This window comes from Coptis chinensis, chromosome 1, assembly GCF_015680905.1.
Source record: "Coptis chinensis isolate HL-2020 chromosome 1, ASM1568090v1, whole genome shotgun sequence".
Taxonomy (NCBI): Eukaryota; Viridiplantae; Streptophyta; class Magnoliopsida; order Ranunculales; family Ranunculaceae; genus Coptis; species Coptis chinensis.
The window spans coordinates 63,364,831-63,383,752 of record NC_141456.1 but is presented as its reverse complement, the minus strand read 5'-3'; the positions used below and the strand labels follow the sequence as shown (position 1 = coordinate 63,383,752).

Sequence of the window (18,922 nt, the reverse complement as noted above, 5' to 3'; positions counted from 1 at the left end):
ACCAACTTTTGTCTTTTATGTATTGGCCTTACGATTATTTTGGTTCTGTTCAAATTATGATATCAAGTTTTTGCCATAGACATGCTTATTGCTACTGATCATGTCATCTTCTAATGATTTTCTTATTCTATAGTTTTTTTTTAAGGTTTAGTTAGATATGGATCCAAAAACAAGTGCCAAATCATCTCAGAAAAAAAGGAAGCATCCAATCGAGGAAGGTGACAATATTACAAGTGTTAGGGGTCAAGCTAAAAAGCTTTCACTCACTAAGCATTTTAAAGGTAAGCTTGTGGTGGAGTTTAATGCGAAAGGAAAGATCAAAGGTGCATTTATTCAAGCGAAGTTCAGTAATTGGGTTGGCACACTAGTTAAAAAAATATGGTTCCACTAGCCGAGTACCCAAATTGGGACGAAAGTTGACAAGCAAATAAAAGATGATGTATGGGATTCAGTGCTGGTAAGCGGTTGTTTTGCCTATTATACTGATTTTGAATTATTATTGTTGTCTTTATAGAAGTGTAGACTCATCTCTTCCTTGGTTATTTGTAGGAAAAATTTGAGGCAAATCCTAAGTTTAAGAAAAAAGGATTGCAGCAATGTGGTAAGATATGGCGGAAATTTAAGAATTATTGCACAAAATATTTTGTCATACCTTACATAGATTACCCCGATCTAATGAATCCACCAAAAATCTATCCGAATGTTAAGAAGCAAGATTGGGAGAAATTTGTAAAAATAAGGTTATCGGAAGAGTTCCAGGTATATATCTGTCATTTCCTTTGAATTTTCATTTCTAATAAATTTATAATTTTGTTAAGGTGTGATAAACTAATATACTATTTTCATTTGGGCTGTTAGGAACTAAGCAAGATTCAATTGGAAAGAAGAAACTTGAACTAGTATAACCATCGACTAAGAAAATTAGGTTATGATGGCCTTGTTGATAAGATGGTAAGTAGATATTATATTTAAGTTTGTTAGATAAAACCAACGTAGGTAATCTAATATTACTTGGTTGGTTTGGTTATTTGTAATTGATAATAGATAAAAGATGGGATACCTATTGATGAAGATGATAGATCTCTTTTGTGGCATTTAGCTTGACAAGACAAAAGTGGTGAATATGCTGATGATGCCACAAAGGAGGTAGTTCAAAAGATTGTAAGTATCAAGCTCATCATTGTATGTGTGTTTGCGAAGCATATTTGATATTGTGTAGGATACCTAGCTTGATATATTGATGTATTTTTGTCTTGATCTAGATGATGTGGTTCCCTATCTAGCTTGATCTAGCTTCGATTTATGATTTTTTTTTTTACTGAACTAGCAAGCATAACGATGAACGCTCCGACCTGAGATTGAATGTAGTCTAGTAGTAGGCACTTCTAGGCACCTTTCCGTCAGGGTTCGGTTCCAAACCCCTTTTGAGAGATAGCTTTCAAAGCTTCTACGGGCATGGCTTTTCACAGCCTTTGCTTGCTACCTTTGACTTCGCCGCTTATCCCTCCAAGGCTTCCTTTCTTGAAAGCTTCCTCTCCTTTTAAGTGGAGTGATCTTTCGCTTCCTCGACGCATACCCGAAAATAAAGATCAAGGTATCCCCTATTGAGTAAGCCAAAGCAAGCAACTGTCCCTAATCAATACAATAAGGTCAATCCTGTGGGAAATAGCCCAAAGCCACTATCTGCGTGACTGCCTCGCTCGCTCGGTATGAATCAGTCGTTCGAATCTTAGGAATACACATACTTAGGATTGATTGCTTGTAATCATTGTTCACTTTGAATAATCTCCATATGTATTGGATTTTAAGTTTGATTCTTAGCATCTTGTGTAAACATTTATTATATTTAATGGATTTAGCTTATATATCTTCTTGATTTGGATGTATAAATTTCTGAATGGCCTGAGAAATAGTGTTGTTTTGGATGTACAAAGTTCGAGTGAATAGAGATTCTAAGAACTAACCAACGGACATGAATAAAAGTCATTACCTCAAGCTCGCGAAGCTTTGCTTCAAGTTCCAATTGGTTCTCTAGTTTCTTCTGCCTAATCCGGCCCTTGGCTACCATAAATTGTCGATGAGCTCTGATCTGGCCTTGTATTTTGCTCCATGAATGGATATAACTTAGAGCTGTAATAGTACTCTGATAGTACCACTGTAATAGTACTCTGTAACTTAGAGCTGTAATAGTACTCTGATAGTACTCTGTTTCTGGTAGGGTCATTTTTTTTTGACGAAGTAAAAAGTCGCAGTTCCATTATTCTCACAAATAGTAGTTGAATATCTGAGTATCAGAGTTTCTGAGTACTATCATCTTTAGACCTCCATCCCTAGTCCTTAATTCCATGAAATGATGGCAAGACTGAAGAAGAAGAGGGTCTCCGTGCCCTTACGCGGACGATATCTGTAAATCCGGTTCATGGGGATTAAGGGGCTCCGTACTCATTAACCCATCCTTTTAATATATTCTTTCAGGTCTTACTTCTTATAGGCTGGGACGCTGGGTTTTACATAATATCCCTATTGAAGGGGATTGTGTGGAATGTGCTGTCCTATCTCCATCATAGCCAAAATTTAACTTACAAAATTTGAACCACATCAATTACTGTTTAATACATTTGTTTACTGGTCATACTAGTGAACTTTATGCGGTTGCGACCAGTCCAAATGAGCCACTATTGGTGGCAACAGGAGGTGGAGATGACAAGGGATTTATGTGGAAGATTGGTCATGGGGATTGGGCTAAAGAGCTCCCAGGGCATAGAGACTCCGTTACTTGTTTAGCCTTTAGTTCGATTTCCGGGAAGCTCCTCGCCACGGAGGGTTTGATAGACTTATTCAAGTGTGGGACATCACTTCGGGTAGTCTCAAGTGTACACTTGAAGGTCCAGGAGGGGGTATTGAGTGGGTTAGGTGGCATCCAAGAGGATATGTGGTCTTAGCTGGTTCAGAGGATTCCACAGCATGGATGTGGAATGGTGACAAGAATGTCTTTTTGAATATGTTTTCTGGTCATAGTAGCACTGTCACTTGTGGTGATTTTACCCCTGATGGTAAAATGGTTTGTACTGGTTCGGAGGATGCATCATTGAGGATCTGGAATCCCAGAAATGGAGAGTGTGTGCATGTTGTTAGAGATCATCCATATCATACGGAGGGACTGACATGCTTGGCAATAACCAGTGATTCTACTTTAGCTATCACCGGTTCAAAGGATAATTCTATCCACATAGTGAACATTACAACTGGGAGGGTTGTAAATTCTCTGCTGGCACACACCAGCTCAATTGAGTGTGTTGGACTTTCTCAAAGACTTTCACAAAGGTTTCAATGGGGAGCATGGATAAGAAACTCATAATTTGGGATCTTCAGCATTCGGCAGCACGATGCACATGTGAACATGAGGAAGGAGTGACATGCTTGGCATGGCTGGGTGCATCTCCATTTGTAGCTACAGGCTCCGTGGATGGGAAAGTAAGAGTATGGGTTAGCCTTTCTGGTGACTGTGTAACGACATTTAGTGGGCATTCTGATGCCATTCAGTCTATATCAGTGTTAGCCAATGGGGAACACCTTGTCTCAGTCTCACTAGATGGTACTGTGAGAGTGTTCGAGTTGAATTGATAATAGATTGTCATCTGTGATAAGTTCAAATATTATAATAATTAGCACCATTTTCCGTATCGCAGTTTAGGTTGTAACGAAATTAAAATATTTATAGTGAGCAGTTGGCTTGTTTTACACTGTTTGAAACTTGTACTGAAGTTTTGTTTATAAGCTTAAAATTGAGAGGAATTACTGTACACATAGAAACCTTTGATGCACAAAGGCACGTTGATTATTAGATCAAATTTACGCCAGTTACATTATAATACCTACTATAAGAAAGCTAACAAAGTGAAAACTGATTCCCTTAACAAGGTTTCTTCATCCATTGTTTGCTCAGGCTACTTAGAATTACAATTTGACAGAAGTGGGTGTGTGTGGGGAGGACTGGATATTAGACTGGACTCCTCTTTGGTTTTCTTCTTAGTTCTTAGACCGCACGACCTGAAACGGAAACCACGAATGTCTTAGACTTTCAATTCTATATTTTATTAGTTTGTTAGCAATAAGTTGGCTGTGGCAAATGTCCCTTACCTGAAGTATAAATTTATGTGTTGGTGCTGTAGCCCCTTGGTGTGTTACATCTGTAACATTCTCCTCTGTTTGCAAAGTTGTGCTCATTGCAGTTAGACCTGTTTAAGACCATTAAGAGAATATTTTTAGTAAGTAAAGGTTCTTGCAGTTATCATCATCTAATGCTCAAGAGCATGTCAGTTGTGACTAAGAAAATGTGCAAGATTTTAATCATTGCTTCTGCTGTATGAATGTCAACATCCATCTAAAGATGTAGGAAACCAGTCTAGGAAACAAGTCAAATAAACAATGTAGGAAGTATATTCATTTCTCTACTCATTTATAATATATTTTTCGTCGAACAGGTATTGGAGTTCTATAGCAAGAAGAGTTACACCACTGAAATAGATGAACTTCGTCTTGAATTCATTGACTTTATCAAACAATTTATCGAGTAGTTAATTTGAGTAAGTGGGTTTCCATATTTTCCCTTTGTTTATGTATATATACTTTTCTTATCGTTTTTTTTTCTTACTCGTATAATATACCCTTCTTGATTCACTTGCTTTTTAATTTTATATACTAGTCATTGTGGAATGACGACTTCATGATATGATGCAGGTGTCATGGATCGATTAACAGATGAATAGATGACAGCTAGGTTTTTGGTGTTGGAAGTGCACACAACAAGCTAATATATATATTGCTAGGATAGTATTGGCGTTATGTAGTTTTTTTTTTTTTTTTTTTTTTTTTTTTTTTTAATTGTGATTCTTTTGGTATTGGAGTGACTTCTTTTGTTGGGAGTCAAACTAGATGAAAAATACTTAGTTTAATCGATGAAATCAATAGAAGTTAATTGTTTTGAATGTTGTTTCTTTCTTCTCGAGTGGATGTTGTTTCCGTATCATAAAGCAGGTTAAAGTGATTTTGGTTGTGATGTTTTGATAAATGTATGTGGATGTTGTTTATGTCATAAAGTAGGTTAATGGGATTTTGGTTATGACGTATAGGATGCAGGTTGAGAAATGAATACGATCGAATACAAAAATGAGAAAATATTTTTAAAAAACATTATTTTCATTTGTCTCACTTTTAAAAAAAGTGACATAATATCTATTCAAAGTGACACAACTGACCACTCTTATGTGTCACTTTCTTTTTCATACAAGTTATATGGAGTTGATTCCCAAAAGTGACACAAGAAGTAAGGGGCTTTTGTGTCACTTTTGACGTACTTGTGTCTCACTCTGGTCCAAAAGTGACACAACTAGTATACTTAATGTGTCACTTTTGATGTACTTATGTCTCACTCTGGTCCAAAAGTGACACAACTAGTATATTTAATGTGTCACTTTTGACGTACTTATGTCTCACTCTGGTCCAAAAGTGACACAACTAGTATACTTAATGTGTCACTTTTGACGTACTTATGTCTCACTCTGGTCCAAAAGTGACACAACTAGTATATTTAATGTGTCACTTTTTTGGCGCACTTATGTCTCACTCTGGTCCAAAAGTGACACAACTAGTATATTTAATGTGTCACTTTTGACGTACTTATGTCTCACTCTGGTCTAAAAGTGACACAACTAGTATACTTAATGTGTCACTTTTGACGTACTTATGTCTCACTCTGGCCCAAAAGTGACACAACTAATATACTTAATGTATCACTTTTAACGAAATTATGTCCCACTCTGGTCCTAAACGAATACAACTAGTGTCACTTTTGACAAGCACTGTGACACTCTTTCTTAAAAGTGACACAAGAGGTTATTCTTAAGTGTCACTTTTATTAACAAAAAGTGACACATTTAGTAAGGCTTTTGTGTCACTTTTGGTAGAACTTTATGTGTAGGGGGCTTATAGGTCACTCCAGAATTAGTTTCAAAAGTGACACAAGTGACTTCTTGTGTCACTTAAAAAGTGACACAAAATGCCCTTCTTTTAGTAGTGATAAGCCTGTTTTAAATGAGATAAGTAACTCTTTGATGCTAGCGGGGTTCGAGCCTTAGACCTCTAATATCGTCACCCAAAGGTTTTACCGACTTTGCTAGTTGGCACCTGCTAAAAAACCAATCTTACTAGCAAGACCGCGTTGTTTTGTTTAAGGACCACGCATCAGGTTGTCTCCCAATGCCATATTTTATGATTTTCTTACTTATATCTTGGGCACCCCATTTCTTGAAAAAAAAAACAATACATAATGTTAAGAAAACATGTAATATTGATATGGAAAAAAAAAACAATTTTTTTAAAAAAAAATGAATAGCTTAAGAGAAGCTGTAACAACAGGCAATATTGGTAGCCATAAAAAAAAATTGAAAATTGTAATTCAATACCTTAAAAGAAAATGTAAAAACAGATAATAGTGTCATAATTCAATACTTTGATTATAACTTAATTGATAAATTCATAATTCATAAAAGAAACAATTGATAAATTCATAATTCATAATTCTGCATTCAAATTCTTAAACATAATTGATTATAACTTAAACTACCGTCTTCTCCATTTCTAAATTAAAAAAAAAATAAAAAAACATAAAATAAATAAATAAATCAAAATTGACATTCTTAGAAGAATTTCACTTGGCAATTTCTTGAATTTCTGGTTGAAGAAAATTGTTATGAACTATAGATTTTGAACGACGGAGAGAGAAGGTATATAATAAAACTTTCGGTTTGAATTTGGAGGTATTTCGGTGGTTTGATTTGGAGCAAATTGGATTTTGTGTTGTTTGATTTTGTTGGAGCAAATTTGAGATACCAAATTCATTGTTTGATTTTGGAGGAAATTTAGAGGTGAAAATAGTTTGATTTTGGAGAAAATTTGGGAGAGAGGAATAGGAGCGAAAACCCTTTGTAAGTGTTTTATGTTTGATTTCGAAAATGGGTTGATTTCGAAATTTTGTGATTTTGTGCTTAAGGTTCCTTATTTGGATTTGGGATGATCTAACGGTTTGATTTCGGATGTAAGATGGTTGTCTCGATTTTGGTTGTCAACCTAGTCGGGCCAATATATATATATACCAAGAAATTAGTCTAGGGTGAGCCGATCAATACTACAATTTTTTAGAGCAACCTCAAGGCCTTAATTAGAGCGTACACACATATTTTTTGTTTTTCTCTTAGTTTAATATTTATTGGTAATAAACCATTTTATTTTATTTATTTTAATTTTTTTCTTTGTACTATTGTTATAAAAAAAAATTAGTTTATGTTTTCAATTTTTAAAAATCAAACTCATATTATAGTTTAGAAAGCAAAATTTTCAAATTTGAAAGTGTTAGATCATAACTCACACCTACTGTACTACCTAGGAGTAAACACGATCATTAATTGCATAGGTTAGTTCATTATATTGTTTGTTTTGTTAATTGATTCAATTTTCATTTATAAATGCATCAAATTGTCTATTCTCTCAACTTCTTTTTCTGTCTTTTTTTTTACCATTTTTTCTCCCTTTTTCACTATGTAGAAAGTAACTGAAATGGCAAATAGCTTATGATGGAGGAGCACACAAACATAAAATATGACAAGCCTACAATAACAATACCATGTTATTACCTTTCTTGTCAGTTGTAGACTTGTAGTACGTGTACCCATAGCCTCATGTGGCATTCGGTTCCAAATACGTCATGTTCAAGAGAAACTTTAACAGACAGTTGGACTATACCTACACAAGGGATCCCTTCTTTCATGTTGTTTAAAAAGCTCAAGCACTTAAAGAGTTCTTTAAAACAATGGTCTAGAGTTAACTGTTCAAACCTACAAAGGGAAGTCAAAGCAGCGAGGTTTCAGTTAAAAAAGATACAAGAGAAACTCAAGTCCAACCCTTGATCTTGATCAGGTGGTTGGTGCTCTTGAGTGCTCTGTCAGAGATAGGTTGATTCAGCTTGTTAGAATGGAGGAAATGGATGTGAAGCATAGAACCAATATTGACTGGATGCAGTATGGTGATAGATGCAACAAATACTTCTTTAATGTTCTGAAGGAAAATAAGAGTAGAAGATAGTTGTGGCCTATTGAGGATATGGATGGCAACAAAAGAGAAGGGCAGGTAGATATGGATAGTGCTTTTGTGGACTACTACAAAAAGTTTTGAAAAAATTATTGATATGGGTACTGAACTATAGTGGATTTTACAATATGGGTATTGTATTATATTTTTTGCAAAATAGTAGATTTCAAATATTGCTAAAATTGGTACTGTCTATGTATACTATGAAGTATGTATATGTATTTGATGATTTGGCATACATAATGCGTACACATGGCAACTCAGTCTCCACATAAGTAATGCATGCACAAAGCACATGAGTCTCCATCTAAATTTTCTAAACGAGAAATGAAGGACGCATGCACTCACTCACGTGAGTCTTCAAGAATTTTCCTTTCTCAAAGTCCCTGATGTTGATCTCCCTCCAAAATCCCTAACTTCACAAACAGTCACAACGGTATTATTCAAGATCAAACCAAAATTGGTGTTTCTTTATTATTCCAAAAAGCAAACAGGAGCTCTATTTTTCCAAAAGAACGTGCAAAAATGAAGGTAATTGCAATATTGAAGCATATGCATTATTAGTTTAAAATTTATATTAGTTTCTAATGAATACATGAGGTGTTTATAATATTTATGCTTGTCCTTGTGAGAGCTTTATACATTCTTTTAATTTCAAATTTTGTTGTTAACTTTTATTTCTTCAGTAATTAGTACATTTTTTGTTCACCACAGGTTGAATGTCAGGTCTGTGATGAGGTTGGACACTCAGCTATTGAGTGACAACTTATGTACTCTCCCTGTAAGGAAGCTACATGTGATGGGATCCAAATAATGCTGGGCGGAATATCGCAAACAACAAAGAATCTAGGATGGAAGTACTTGAAGTGCCAACATCAATCATGTCCAAGTTATATGCAATGGTTGGATGAAGCTGTTGCTGAAAGACTGTTTGGGATTGGATCAAGCTTATCAAGAAATGAATGTTTTAAGTGTGGTCAGGCTAGCCATTGGATGCAGGAGTACCCATGGGTAGATTATGATTGCAAGAGAAATGATTGTAAGGGAATGAGGTCTGTTAAGACTACCAAGTATGGAATGAATATTGGAAAAGCGTATTTGAAATGCAAGAGTTGTGGGGAATTTGAATGGCTTGAAGATGCACTGAAGATGGAGTCAAGAAAGAAGAGAACCACTTTGACAACGGAACCCCTTGTTACCTTAAAAATGACTCTATCTAAATTCTCAAAGCTAAATATAAAAGGATGAGCATGTCCAATAGAAATGCAATAGCAGGAGCAGTTGCAAAAACTGAGGGAGGAGAATTCATGAAGTAGAGGTTGTTGTTGCTGAAGTGGCTATTCTACTTGCCAAAAGCCTGGAATGTAGGCATGTGGAGTTCCTTCGAGACAATCAAAGTATTATCATAACACTTAAGTCTAGAAGAATGTTGGTGGCCATTTATAAGTGTAGTCTATCACATTTTAGATAGTTTGGCTGATCTAGTATGTTTTAAGTTTAGTTGGTTACGTAGGTCTTTTATTAGGGAGGCTCATGAACTAGCTACCTGGGCTAAGGTTGCAAATCCGAGCACTCTTCCACCTTGCATTGTAGATTCAGGTGTCCAAACCATTAAATTATGATTAATGAAATATCCATTATTGAAAAAAAAATGACTTGTTTGAGTTTTAGCTTCAGTTATGTTCAACTTTTGTTCCAACTGTTAGAGTGTTAGTTCTAGTTCAAGTTGTTAACAAAGAAACAACTTAGTTCAAGTTCCAGTTCTAGTTCCAGTTCTAGTTCTAGTTCTAGTTCTGACATAAAAGAAACAACTACAATGTACTAAATTCTGATAGATAGAGCAAACATACAAGTTCTAGTTCAAGTATTATCCATGAACAAAAGACTTTCACATAGAGCAAACATACAAGTTCTAACAGATAGAAACTATAAGCATAAAACAAACATATAAGTTCACATACAAGCCAATTGTGTGATGATTTTTCATAATTTAGAAACACAAATATTTTGTTGATGATCGAAGAACAATGAGAAGTATTGGATCAAGAAGAAGAAGAGATGTAGAAGATGATGAGTTGAACCACGTTCTCTAATGGCTGCCTACGTATCCTGTGAATAGGAATCAAACCCAAAGCGTAGTTTAACTATTCTATTTATAAGAATAGATAAGGTTTCCCAATTAGTGTTTAACTAGGAGACCGTCTCTTGTTAAGTCTCATCTTGACTCTTCTAGAAGCCCCATGTTTCCCAAGTTAAATAGGTCTCCTTTATTGACTTAAACAACAGAAAAACATGTTTAGGTTCGGAGTAATAGTTAGAGCTTCGAGCCTAGTAGTTGAGTTATGGATTTGTAGTTCATAGTTAGGAGTTGGTTATATGAACCTACTACTCCAACTAGTTCCAAACCCCATGAACCTGTTCCGAACCTAGTAGTTGAGTTCCGGATTTGGAGTTCATAGTTAGGAGTTGGTTATACGAACCTACTACTCCAACTAGTTCCAAAGCCCACGAACTGCTTCGAACCTAGTAGTTGAGTTCGGATGAGTTCATAGTTAGGAGTTGGTTATACTAACCTACTACTCCAACTAGTTCCAAAGCCCACGAACTTGCTCCGAACCTAGTAGTTGAGTTATGGATTTGGAGTTCATAGTTAGGAGTTGGTTATACGAACCTACTACTCCAACTAGTTCCAAAGCCCACAAACTTGCTCCGAACCTAGTAGTTGAGTTCTAAATTTGGAGTTCATAGTTAGGAGTTGGTTATACGAACCTACTACTCCAACTAGTTCCAAAGCCCACGAACCTGCTTCGAACCTTGTAGTTGAGTTCCGGATGAGGAGTTAGGAGTTGGTTATACTAACCTACTACTCCAACTAGTTCCAAAGCCCACGAACCTGCTTCGAACCTTGTAGTTGAGTTCCGGATGAGGAGTTAGGAGTTGGTTATACTAACCTACTACTCCAACTAGTTCCAAAGCCCACGAACCTCCTCTTCTTGTCTCACTTCCGAACCTAGGAAGTGAGAGGATTTAGACTTGAAGTGTGTTATGGTACTTTCTACCCACACCAAGACCATATCCGAGCCTTAAGAAGATGCGGTCACGTGTTACATATATATTTGCTAAAATATGCACACACAAATGCCCCCCTTTTTTCTTCATGGGTTGTAATTCAAACCCTTAAGGAAAAAGGGTTAAAAAGGTAGGCGTTCGTCACATCGCGTAACTATATTTATAAAAAAAATAAAAAAGTAGCGGGCAGTATGCCTCAATCTGCTCCTTGAAATTTATACACAAAAATTTCCGTTATCTTAGATCAAGGAACTGGATATGGTGAAGGCTGGACATACGCTGGCCATGACCCGGACATGTCATGACTTATAATAATATAACCCGAACTTGTCTAGCTTATAATATATAACCTGGATGTGGACATATCAAGACTTTTCCAAGTCATCATGACCCGAACGTGGATAAATAGATCAAGAGTAGTGTCAAGGTCCTAATATATGACCCGGAACTAAACTTTTTGAGGTCCGGACATGTTTATTATATAACCCGGAACTAAACTTTGTGCGGTCCGAACATTTCTTAATATACAACCCGGACCTAAGAATATCCGGACCAAGCTTTAAAGCCATAAGCCCATGACTGACAATATTAGAGTACAAAAAATGAAAGAAATTTATATACTTGATACTTCCCTGATACCCTTCGGCATCTTTGTTAGGTCCGCTAGCCATTCATTCGGAATTGAATATATTTCCTCAAGAGATAGGAATTCAAGCCCACACTCAGCCCATCTGGAACTGGCTATGTGAGGAGAGAGGACTCTTAAGAGAGAGAAAAAGTAAATAAAACTTTTTCTTGGTTTTAGTTGCTGTTCTATAGCATACCGTGAAGCTTGTTTCAATTCTTTGGAAGTGAAGGCGTGAAGCAGCCATTACCACATACGACCCTCTTGATGCCTTACTATCACCCAAATCTTTATGACCATAAACCATGGGTTTGCTCATGTTGATTTTTGAATCAAAACTTGAATTTTAATCTTGTACAAGCTGGATTTTTGCACCCTAAGAGTTCATCGTAGAAGAAAAACTTCAAGCTCGCCATTAATGGTCATTTTAGCATCTTTCGAATTTGAACACTCATGTCCGACGTTGGCAACCAAGTCGTCACTTTATGGCCAGTCACAAGGTCTACCAGTTCCGGCTTTACTAATTGACTGCACACTTCCAATTTCGATGTCTCACCAATCAGTTTTGACTTCTTCGATCAATTGTCAAAGCAGTTCCGGATATGTCAAGTTACAATGCAGTTCCAAATTCTTCAGTAATTGACAATGTAGTTCTGGATTTTTCAGTCCACAAAACAGTTTCGGGTTTGTTACGTGACAAGGTAGTATCGAACTTGGACTTCCCATAGAAGAAGTGGAGTTCATGACTAGCTAAGAAGTGGAATTCCGAACTTAGTCAAGTTCTGAAATAGCTAGGAAGTGGAGTTTAGAACTTGGACAAGTTCCAAATACGGAGTTCTAGACTAGTAAGGAAGTGAAGTTCCGAACTTCGACAAGTTCTGAACGTGGAGTTCCTGACTAGCTAGGAAGTGGAGTTCTGAACTTCGACAAGTTTCGGACGTGGAGTTCCGAACTTCGACAATTTTCGAACGTGGATAAATTTTGAACGTGGAGTTCCTGACTAGCTAGGAAGTGGAGTTACAAACTTGGAAAAGTTCCGAACGTGGAGTTCCGTACTTCGACAAGTTTCGAATGTGGAGTTCCTGACTAGCTAGGAAGTGGAGTTACGAACTTGGACAAGTTCCGAATGTGGAGTTTCGAACTTTGACAAGTTTCGAACGTGGAGTTCCAAACTAGCTAGGAATTGGTGTTTCGAACTTGGACAAGTTTCGAACATGGAGTTCCTGACTAGCTAGGAAGTGGAGTTACGAACTTGGAAAAGTTTTGAATGTGGAATTCTGTACTTCGACAAGTTTTGAACGTGGAGTTCTAGACTAGCTAGGAAGTGGTGTTTCAAACTTGGACAAGTTTTGAACGTGGAGTTCCTGGAAGTGAGCTCAAAGTATGTTTTGGTACTTCTTACCCATACTTACACGCTATCCAATTGCTACGGAAGTGTTGTCACGTGTCTACTCCATATTTGCATAAATAGTTTTGTCACGTGTCTACTTCCTATTTGCATAAATATGTATACACATATGCCCCTATTTTCTCTCAGATTGTCGCACATTCGACCATCGAGGGAAAATGACAAAAGTGTCGAATTATATTTTATCTAAATTCTCGTACTGTGAATCTTAGAAAAACAAGGTTTTGTAGGAAAATAGGGTTTGCCCCTGTGTCAATTCCTATAAATACCTTTAGTTTTGTTAAGAAAAAAAGCTTTGTAGGAACGTAGGGTGTGCCCTGTATTATTTCCTGCAAAGTCCTTAAATGATTTGGTATCTAATGCATAAATCGACACTTATAAACATAAGGCATTAGAACTGCTCGTAGGAGGATAAAATCCAAGCTAAGTTCAACTTTCCCTATCACACGGGGAACAACACATGAGATCTTTCACTCATCACCCCGAGAAAGCTTTCTAAAGGTTCTGATACAACTTTAGCCAACATATGGGATCTCTCACCCAACATCCAAAAAGTATCCCATCAGAAAATTATAAAAGAAACAATGCTTTGAAAAGAGAAATATACCTTTTATTGAAAATTAATTGGAATAGATCATGCCCCCAGTATAGTAGAAGTAGATCCAAATCTGTGAAAATTTTGTCTCTTAGAAGCTAAAAGTAGTGTAACATTACTTGGAAATTGTACATGTTTGCATCGAGATTCATCGCTGGAGGATCTTCCATCAACATCTTGCTCCTGGTTAAGTTCAAAGACGTCCTCATAAGAATGAGTTAAAGTGGTAAATTCCCTATCCGGTGGGAGTAATGTACTACTTCCGAACGTGACACCAGTTTTCTGTCTCTTGGACTTATCATTATAAGAATTCTTATCGAATGACTTTTGGTCCGACTATGGTTCTTCAGACTTCTTGTAATTATAATGATTACTAGAGCTCTTACCGGTAGGAGCAGAGGTGACACTGGTTATCACTCTTTTGTGAGAAGATTCCCTATTCAATTGGTCCTCTTCTAACTCCTCATACTTGTCAATACTAGCCTGCAACTTTGTCATGTTCGCAGGCTTCTTTTTCTTCAAGGACGTATGTATAGGTTTAGAGATCTAAACCCTTCCTAAAGGCCACTATGGCGAGGGTCTCATCGACGTTGTCAACATGCAATTGAACCTCATTGAATATTTTGGTGAAATCCCTGATACGTTCGTGTTTCTGAATCTTCATGTCAAACAGTGCATCAGCGGTCTTAATGTAGGGTCGGTTGCAACTGAATTTTGCAATGAAATTGATTTATAGCTCCTTAAACTTGTGAATGCTGCCCCTTCGTGTACCAGATGAGTGCCAAGTCTGTCAAACTTGAAGCAAAATATCGGCACAAATAATGATCTTCTTTAAAAAGATCCACCATTGCTTGATGATAACCGAGCACATGAGAGATTGGATCTCCTTTGCGCCTTGAGCTGTGCAAGAGTAGTCGGTTCATGAATTGGAGTTCTCTCATTGTTGTACCTCGGACCTGGACTCTCATAGTCCTCATCTCGATGATAACGTGGTTCTGGTTCCCAAGATCGAGTGGAGGAGTTTGGAAAACCGGATAGGGGAACTGGGGGATTCCGAGGCAATGAAGGTTCCCTTGGAACTGAAAGTCTTCTTTGTACCGAGGGTGACATTGATAGTTGTGGATTCTGGGCAAACACATTCGGACGTCCATCCCTCATACCTCGAGAACTTGAATACCAAGAGAAGTCAGTTCCGTGTGAACTCGAGTGTCAGGTTGGATCTAATTCCGGATTATAATCTGAATCTGGTTGGTCGCTATGATACCCAAAGAAGTAAGGGATATAAGGCGTAGGGACGTAACCCTCACCATGGTCGAGACTTGGTGGCTGGAACTGCCCCCTCGAGTTTCCATCAGTAGGCAACACTCTTGGGGGTGAACGACCCTCCTGCATGCGGTAGTAGTCTTGTAAAAAATGCAAACGAGCCTCTTGTCGACCACGTTCGGCCATCATAGCATCCATGATGGCTTGGTTGTTATGGAAGATTGGGGAGTATCATTGTTAGGCTCATCTTCTTCACGACCCTGTCCAAAAGGACGATCTTCTCTACATTCAGATTGTCTTTGAGAAGTAACATGTGGGTTATTGATCTCGTTATTCCCTTTGTTACTTTGATTCACATAGGCTCTTGTAGTAACTATGATTTTGAATCAAAGTGAAGAAAAGAATTATTTTTTTTAAAGAACAACAAACCCAAGAAAAATTGGTGGGTAGGAGAACCTAGAACCGAAAAAATTTCGACCAAGAAATCAAATCAATTCTGTATGGTTTCCCCACAGACGGCGCCAATTGTGTGATGATTTTTCCTAATCTAGAAACACAAATATTTTGTTGATGATCAAAGAACAATGAGAAGTATTGGATCAAGAAGAAGAAGAGATGTAGAAGATGATGAGTTGAACCACGTTCTTTAATGGTTGCCTACGTATCCTGTGAAGAGGAATCAAACTCAAAGCGTAGTTCAACTATTCTATTTATAAGAATAGATGAGGTTTCCCAATTAGTGTTTAACTAGGAAACCGTCTCTTGTTAAGTCTCATCTTGACTCTTCTAGAAGCCCCATGTTTCCCAAGTCAAATAGGTCTCCTTTATTTACTTAAACAACAGAAAAATATGTTTAGGTTCGTAGTAGTAGTTAGAGCTCCTAGCCTAGTAGTTGAGTTCCGGATTTGGAGTTCATAGTTAGGAGTTGGTTATACGAACCTACTACTCCAACTAGTTCCAAAGCCCACGAAGCTGCTCCGAACCTAGTAGTTGAGTTCTGGATTTGGAGTTCATAGTTAGGAGTTGGTTTTACGAACCTACTACTCCAATTAGTTCCAAAGCCCACAAACCTGCTCCGAACCTAGTAGTTGAGTTCCGGATTAGGAGTTCATAGTTAGCAGTTGGTTATACGAACCTATTACTCCAACTAGTTCCAAAGCCCACGAACCTACTCTGAACCTAGTAGTTGAGTTTCGAATTAGGAGTTAGGAGTTGGTTATACTAACTACTACTCCAACTAGTTCCAAAGCCCATGAACCTCCTCTTCTTGTCTCACTTTCGGACCTAGGAAGTGAGAGGATTTTGACTTGAAGTGTGTTCTGGTACTTTCTACCCACACCAAGACCATATACCAGCCTTAAGAAGATGCTGTCACAAGTTACATATCTATTTGCTAAAATATGCACACACACACAAGTAATTTGGAATCTGAATGAAAAGTGTTAAATGTTATAACATCACTTGCGGACATCAATTAAAAAGTGATGCAAAGTTATAACATCACTTGTGGACATCAATTAAAAAGTGATGTGAAGTAACATCACTTGTGGACATCGTTTAAAAAGTGATTTGGAAAACCCTAACTTTTCACGTCGCCACCAGTCACAACACTCTCAAAAGTGATGTCTTATACTTTTGACATCACTTTTTAAGTGATGGAAAATGCCATTTATGTTGTAGTGTAATAAGGACAACCATTAATATAAAATAATAAGGATAAACATAAGGAGTATAAAACAACAATTGTAAAAACAAAAACACATTTACCTGGTTGTCTCTTCCTCAGGTTTGCATAGATATGCCTTGCACAACATCTATGGTCTGCAAATAGTAACATCTCATTAATGACTTGTAGCAAACCTTTTTGTTGGTCAGTTATTAGAGTCAAACCAACACCATAGGCAATTCCAAGGTCATCAATCAACAAATCAAGAAACCATCTCCAACTGCTTGCATTTTCAGCTTCAACAAGACAACAACAGCCCAAGCAATGGGAAACATTTGATCATTGCCATCCCTCCCAACTGCAGTAAGAAGTTGCCCTTTGCAGTACCCCTTTAAAAAGCAACCATCTAGACCTATGACAGGTATGCAACCTTCCACCCAACCCTTCTTACATGCATCAAAACAAATGTACATTCTCTTAAAAATAGGTTGAGCTAATCCTACAACTTCATTTACATCTATTCTCACTGTACTCTTTGGATTCCTCTTTAATATTTCAAAACCATAGTTCCTAATTTTGGAATATATCTTAACCAAATTAACTTCCAACATGGATTACTAATGATTCTATCATGATAAGTTTTAGCCAACCACTGAGAGTTAGCAAGCCTACTGTTCAAGTTCCTTGAACATTTATACACATTAACAAGTGTCTTGATTTGGAAACTTTCTTCATTCTGCATAGGACTAGCTCACAGTCTCTAAGGATATTCACCAACTTCTGGGTAGCATCTTGCTTGCATCCTACTTGCTTTGTTGATATACCACTTAACTGGGCGCCCACTAGCTAATGGTGGAATTCGAGCTAAACAAGCCGAGCTTTACCATGCTCAAACTCGGCTCGCTAATTACACGAGCTTTAAATTGAGCTCGAGCTCGGCTCATATAGTTAAACGAGTGAGCTCGAGCCGAGCTTAAATGAGCCAAGCCCAAGTTGAGCTCCGAGCCCTCGGTTATTTTACACTATAAATATGCTATTTGAACTAAATGAGCCGAGCTTCATCAAGCTCATTTGTTACACGAGCTTTTATTTGAGCTCGAGCTCGGCTCATATAGTGAACGAGCGAGCTCGAGCCGAGCTTAAACGAGCCAAGCCCAAGCCGAGCTCTGAGCCCTCGGCTCAAATTCCACCCTTACCACTAGCAACAACATAATCTTTCAAAGCACCTTTCAGTTCATTTCTATGACCAAACCTTATCCCAACTTCAAACTGAATCTTTTTTATCTCAGTCTTAGTATTAAATATTGGGAACTTGTTCCTATTTCCAGGTACTAGCCTAGGCCTGATCTCATCCTCTTCACTCCTAACCTAAGGACTATCATGATCATCACTACTAGCATAATCAGTTTCATTTCCATCCACCGTTGGTGCTAATCCCTCAATACTTGGACCACCTCCATCAGCTGGAACATCCTCAACATTCACATTGCCATCCAAATTGTCATTGACATCTTCAATAACTTTTGACTTCTTCTTTTTCTTCATACTAACCAACTGTTGTGTTCTTACTTCAAGCAGTTCTTCATCCACATCACTTAAATGATCTAAACTAGCAGCATCAGACTGATCAGATTCATCCTCCATTTCTACTACAGTCTCATATTCATCAATACTCAAATCCTCTTTTATAACAGGGCATTGGGACACAGCTTCATTGTGTTCAATATACACCTCAACTACACTTGTTCTCCTGGCATACTCAACCATCTCAATTGTCTCTTTGTCACTAAGGATTTGGTGGATATTATTCTACAAAACTCTACCTTGAGGTGCCCAATACATGTTAGATAAATTATGTATATTCAAATCATCCTTCACTATCCTCAAAAGTTCAAAATAAGAAATCCTATCAAAGTCCAGCTCTGTGACATACTCTATTATACCACTGTAATTTAGCATTGGTGAGGTTTTAAATCTCCATGAATGGTGGAATTCTATCATCATACTCTCATGATTCGTTTCCACTGAAAATGAAATAAAAATGATTTCAAATAAAATAAAGAACAAACATTATTATATCAAACCTATACAAATAAAGAACCACCAATAATATTATATCATTATAGGTCATATTCTATACAAATATCGAAA

The 18,922-nt window shown here is 37.2% G+C and overlaps 1 pseudogene; it reads left to right on the top strand.

Moving 5' to 3' along the window:
• The first annotated feature begins 2,353 nt into the window (after positions 1-2,353).
• On the top strand, positions 2,354-3,777 carry LOC147524902 (uncharacterized; annotated as a pseudogene).
• Positions 3,778-18,922: the final 15,145 nt, after the last annotated feature.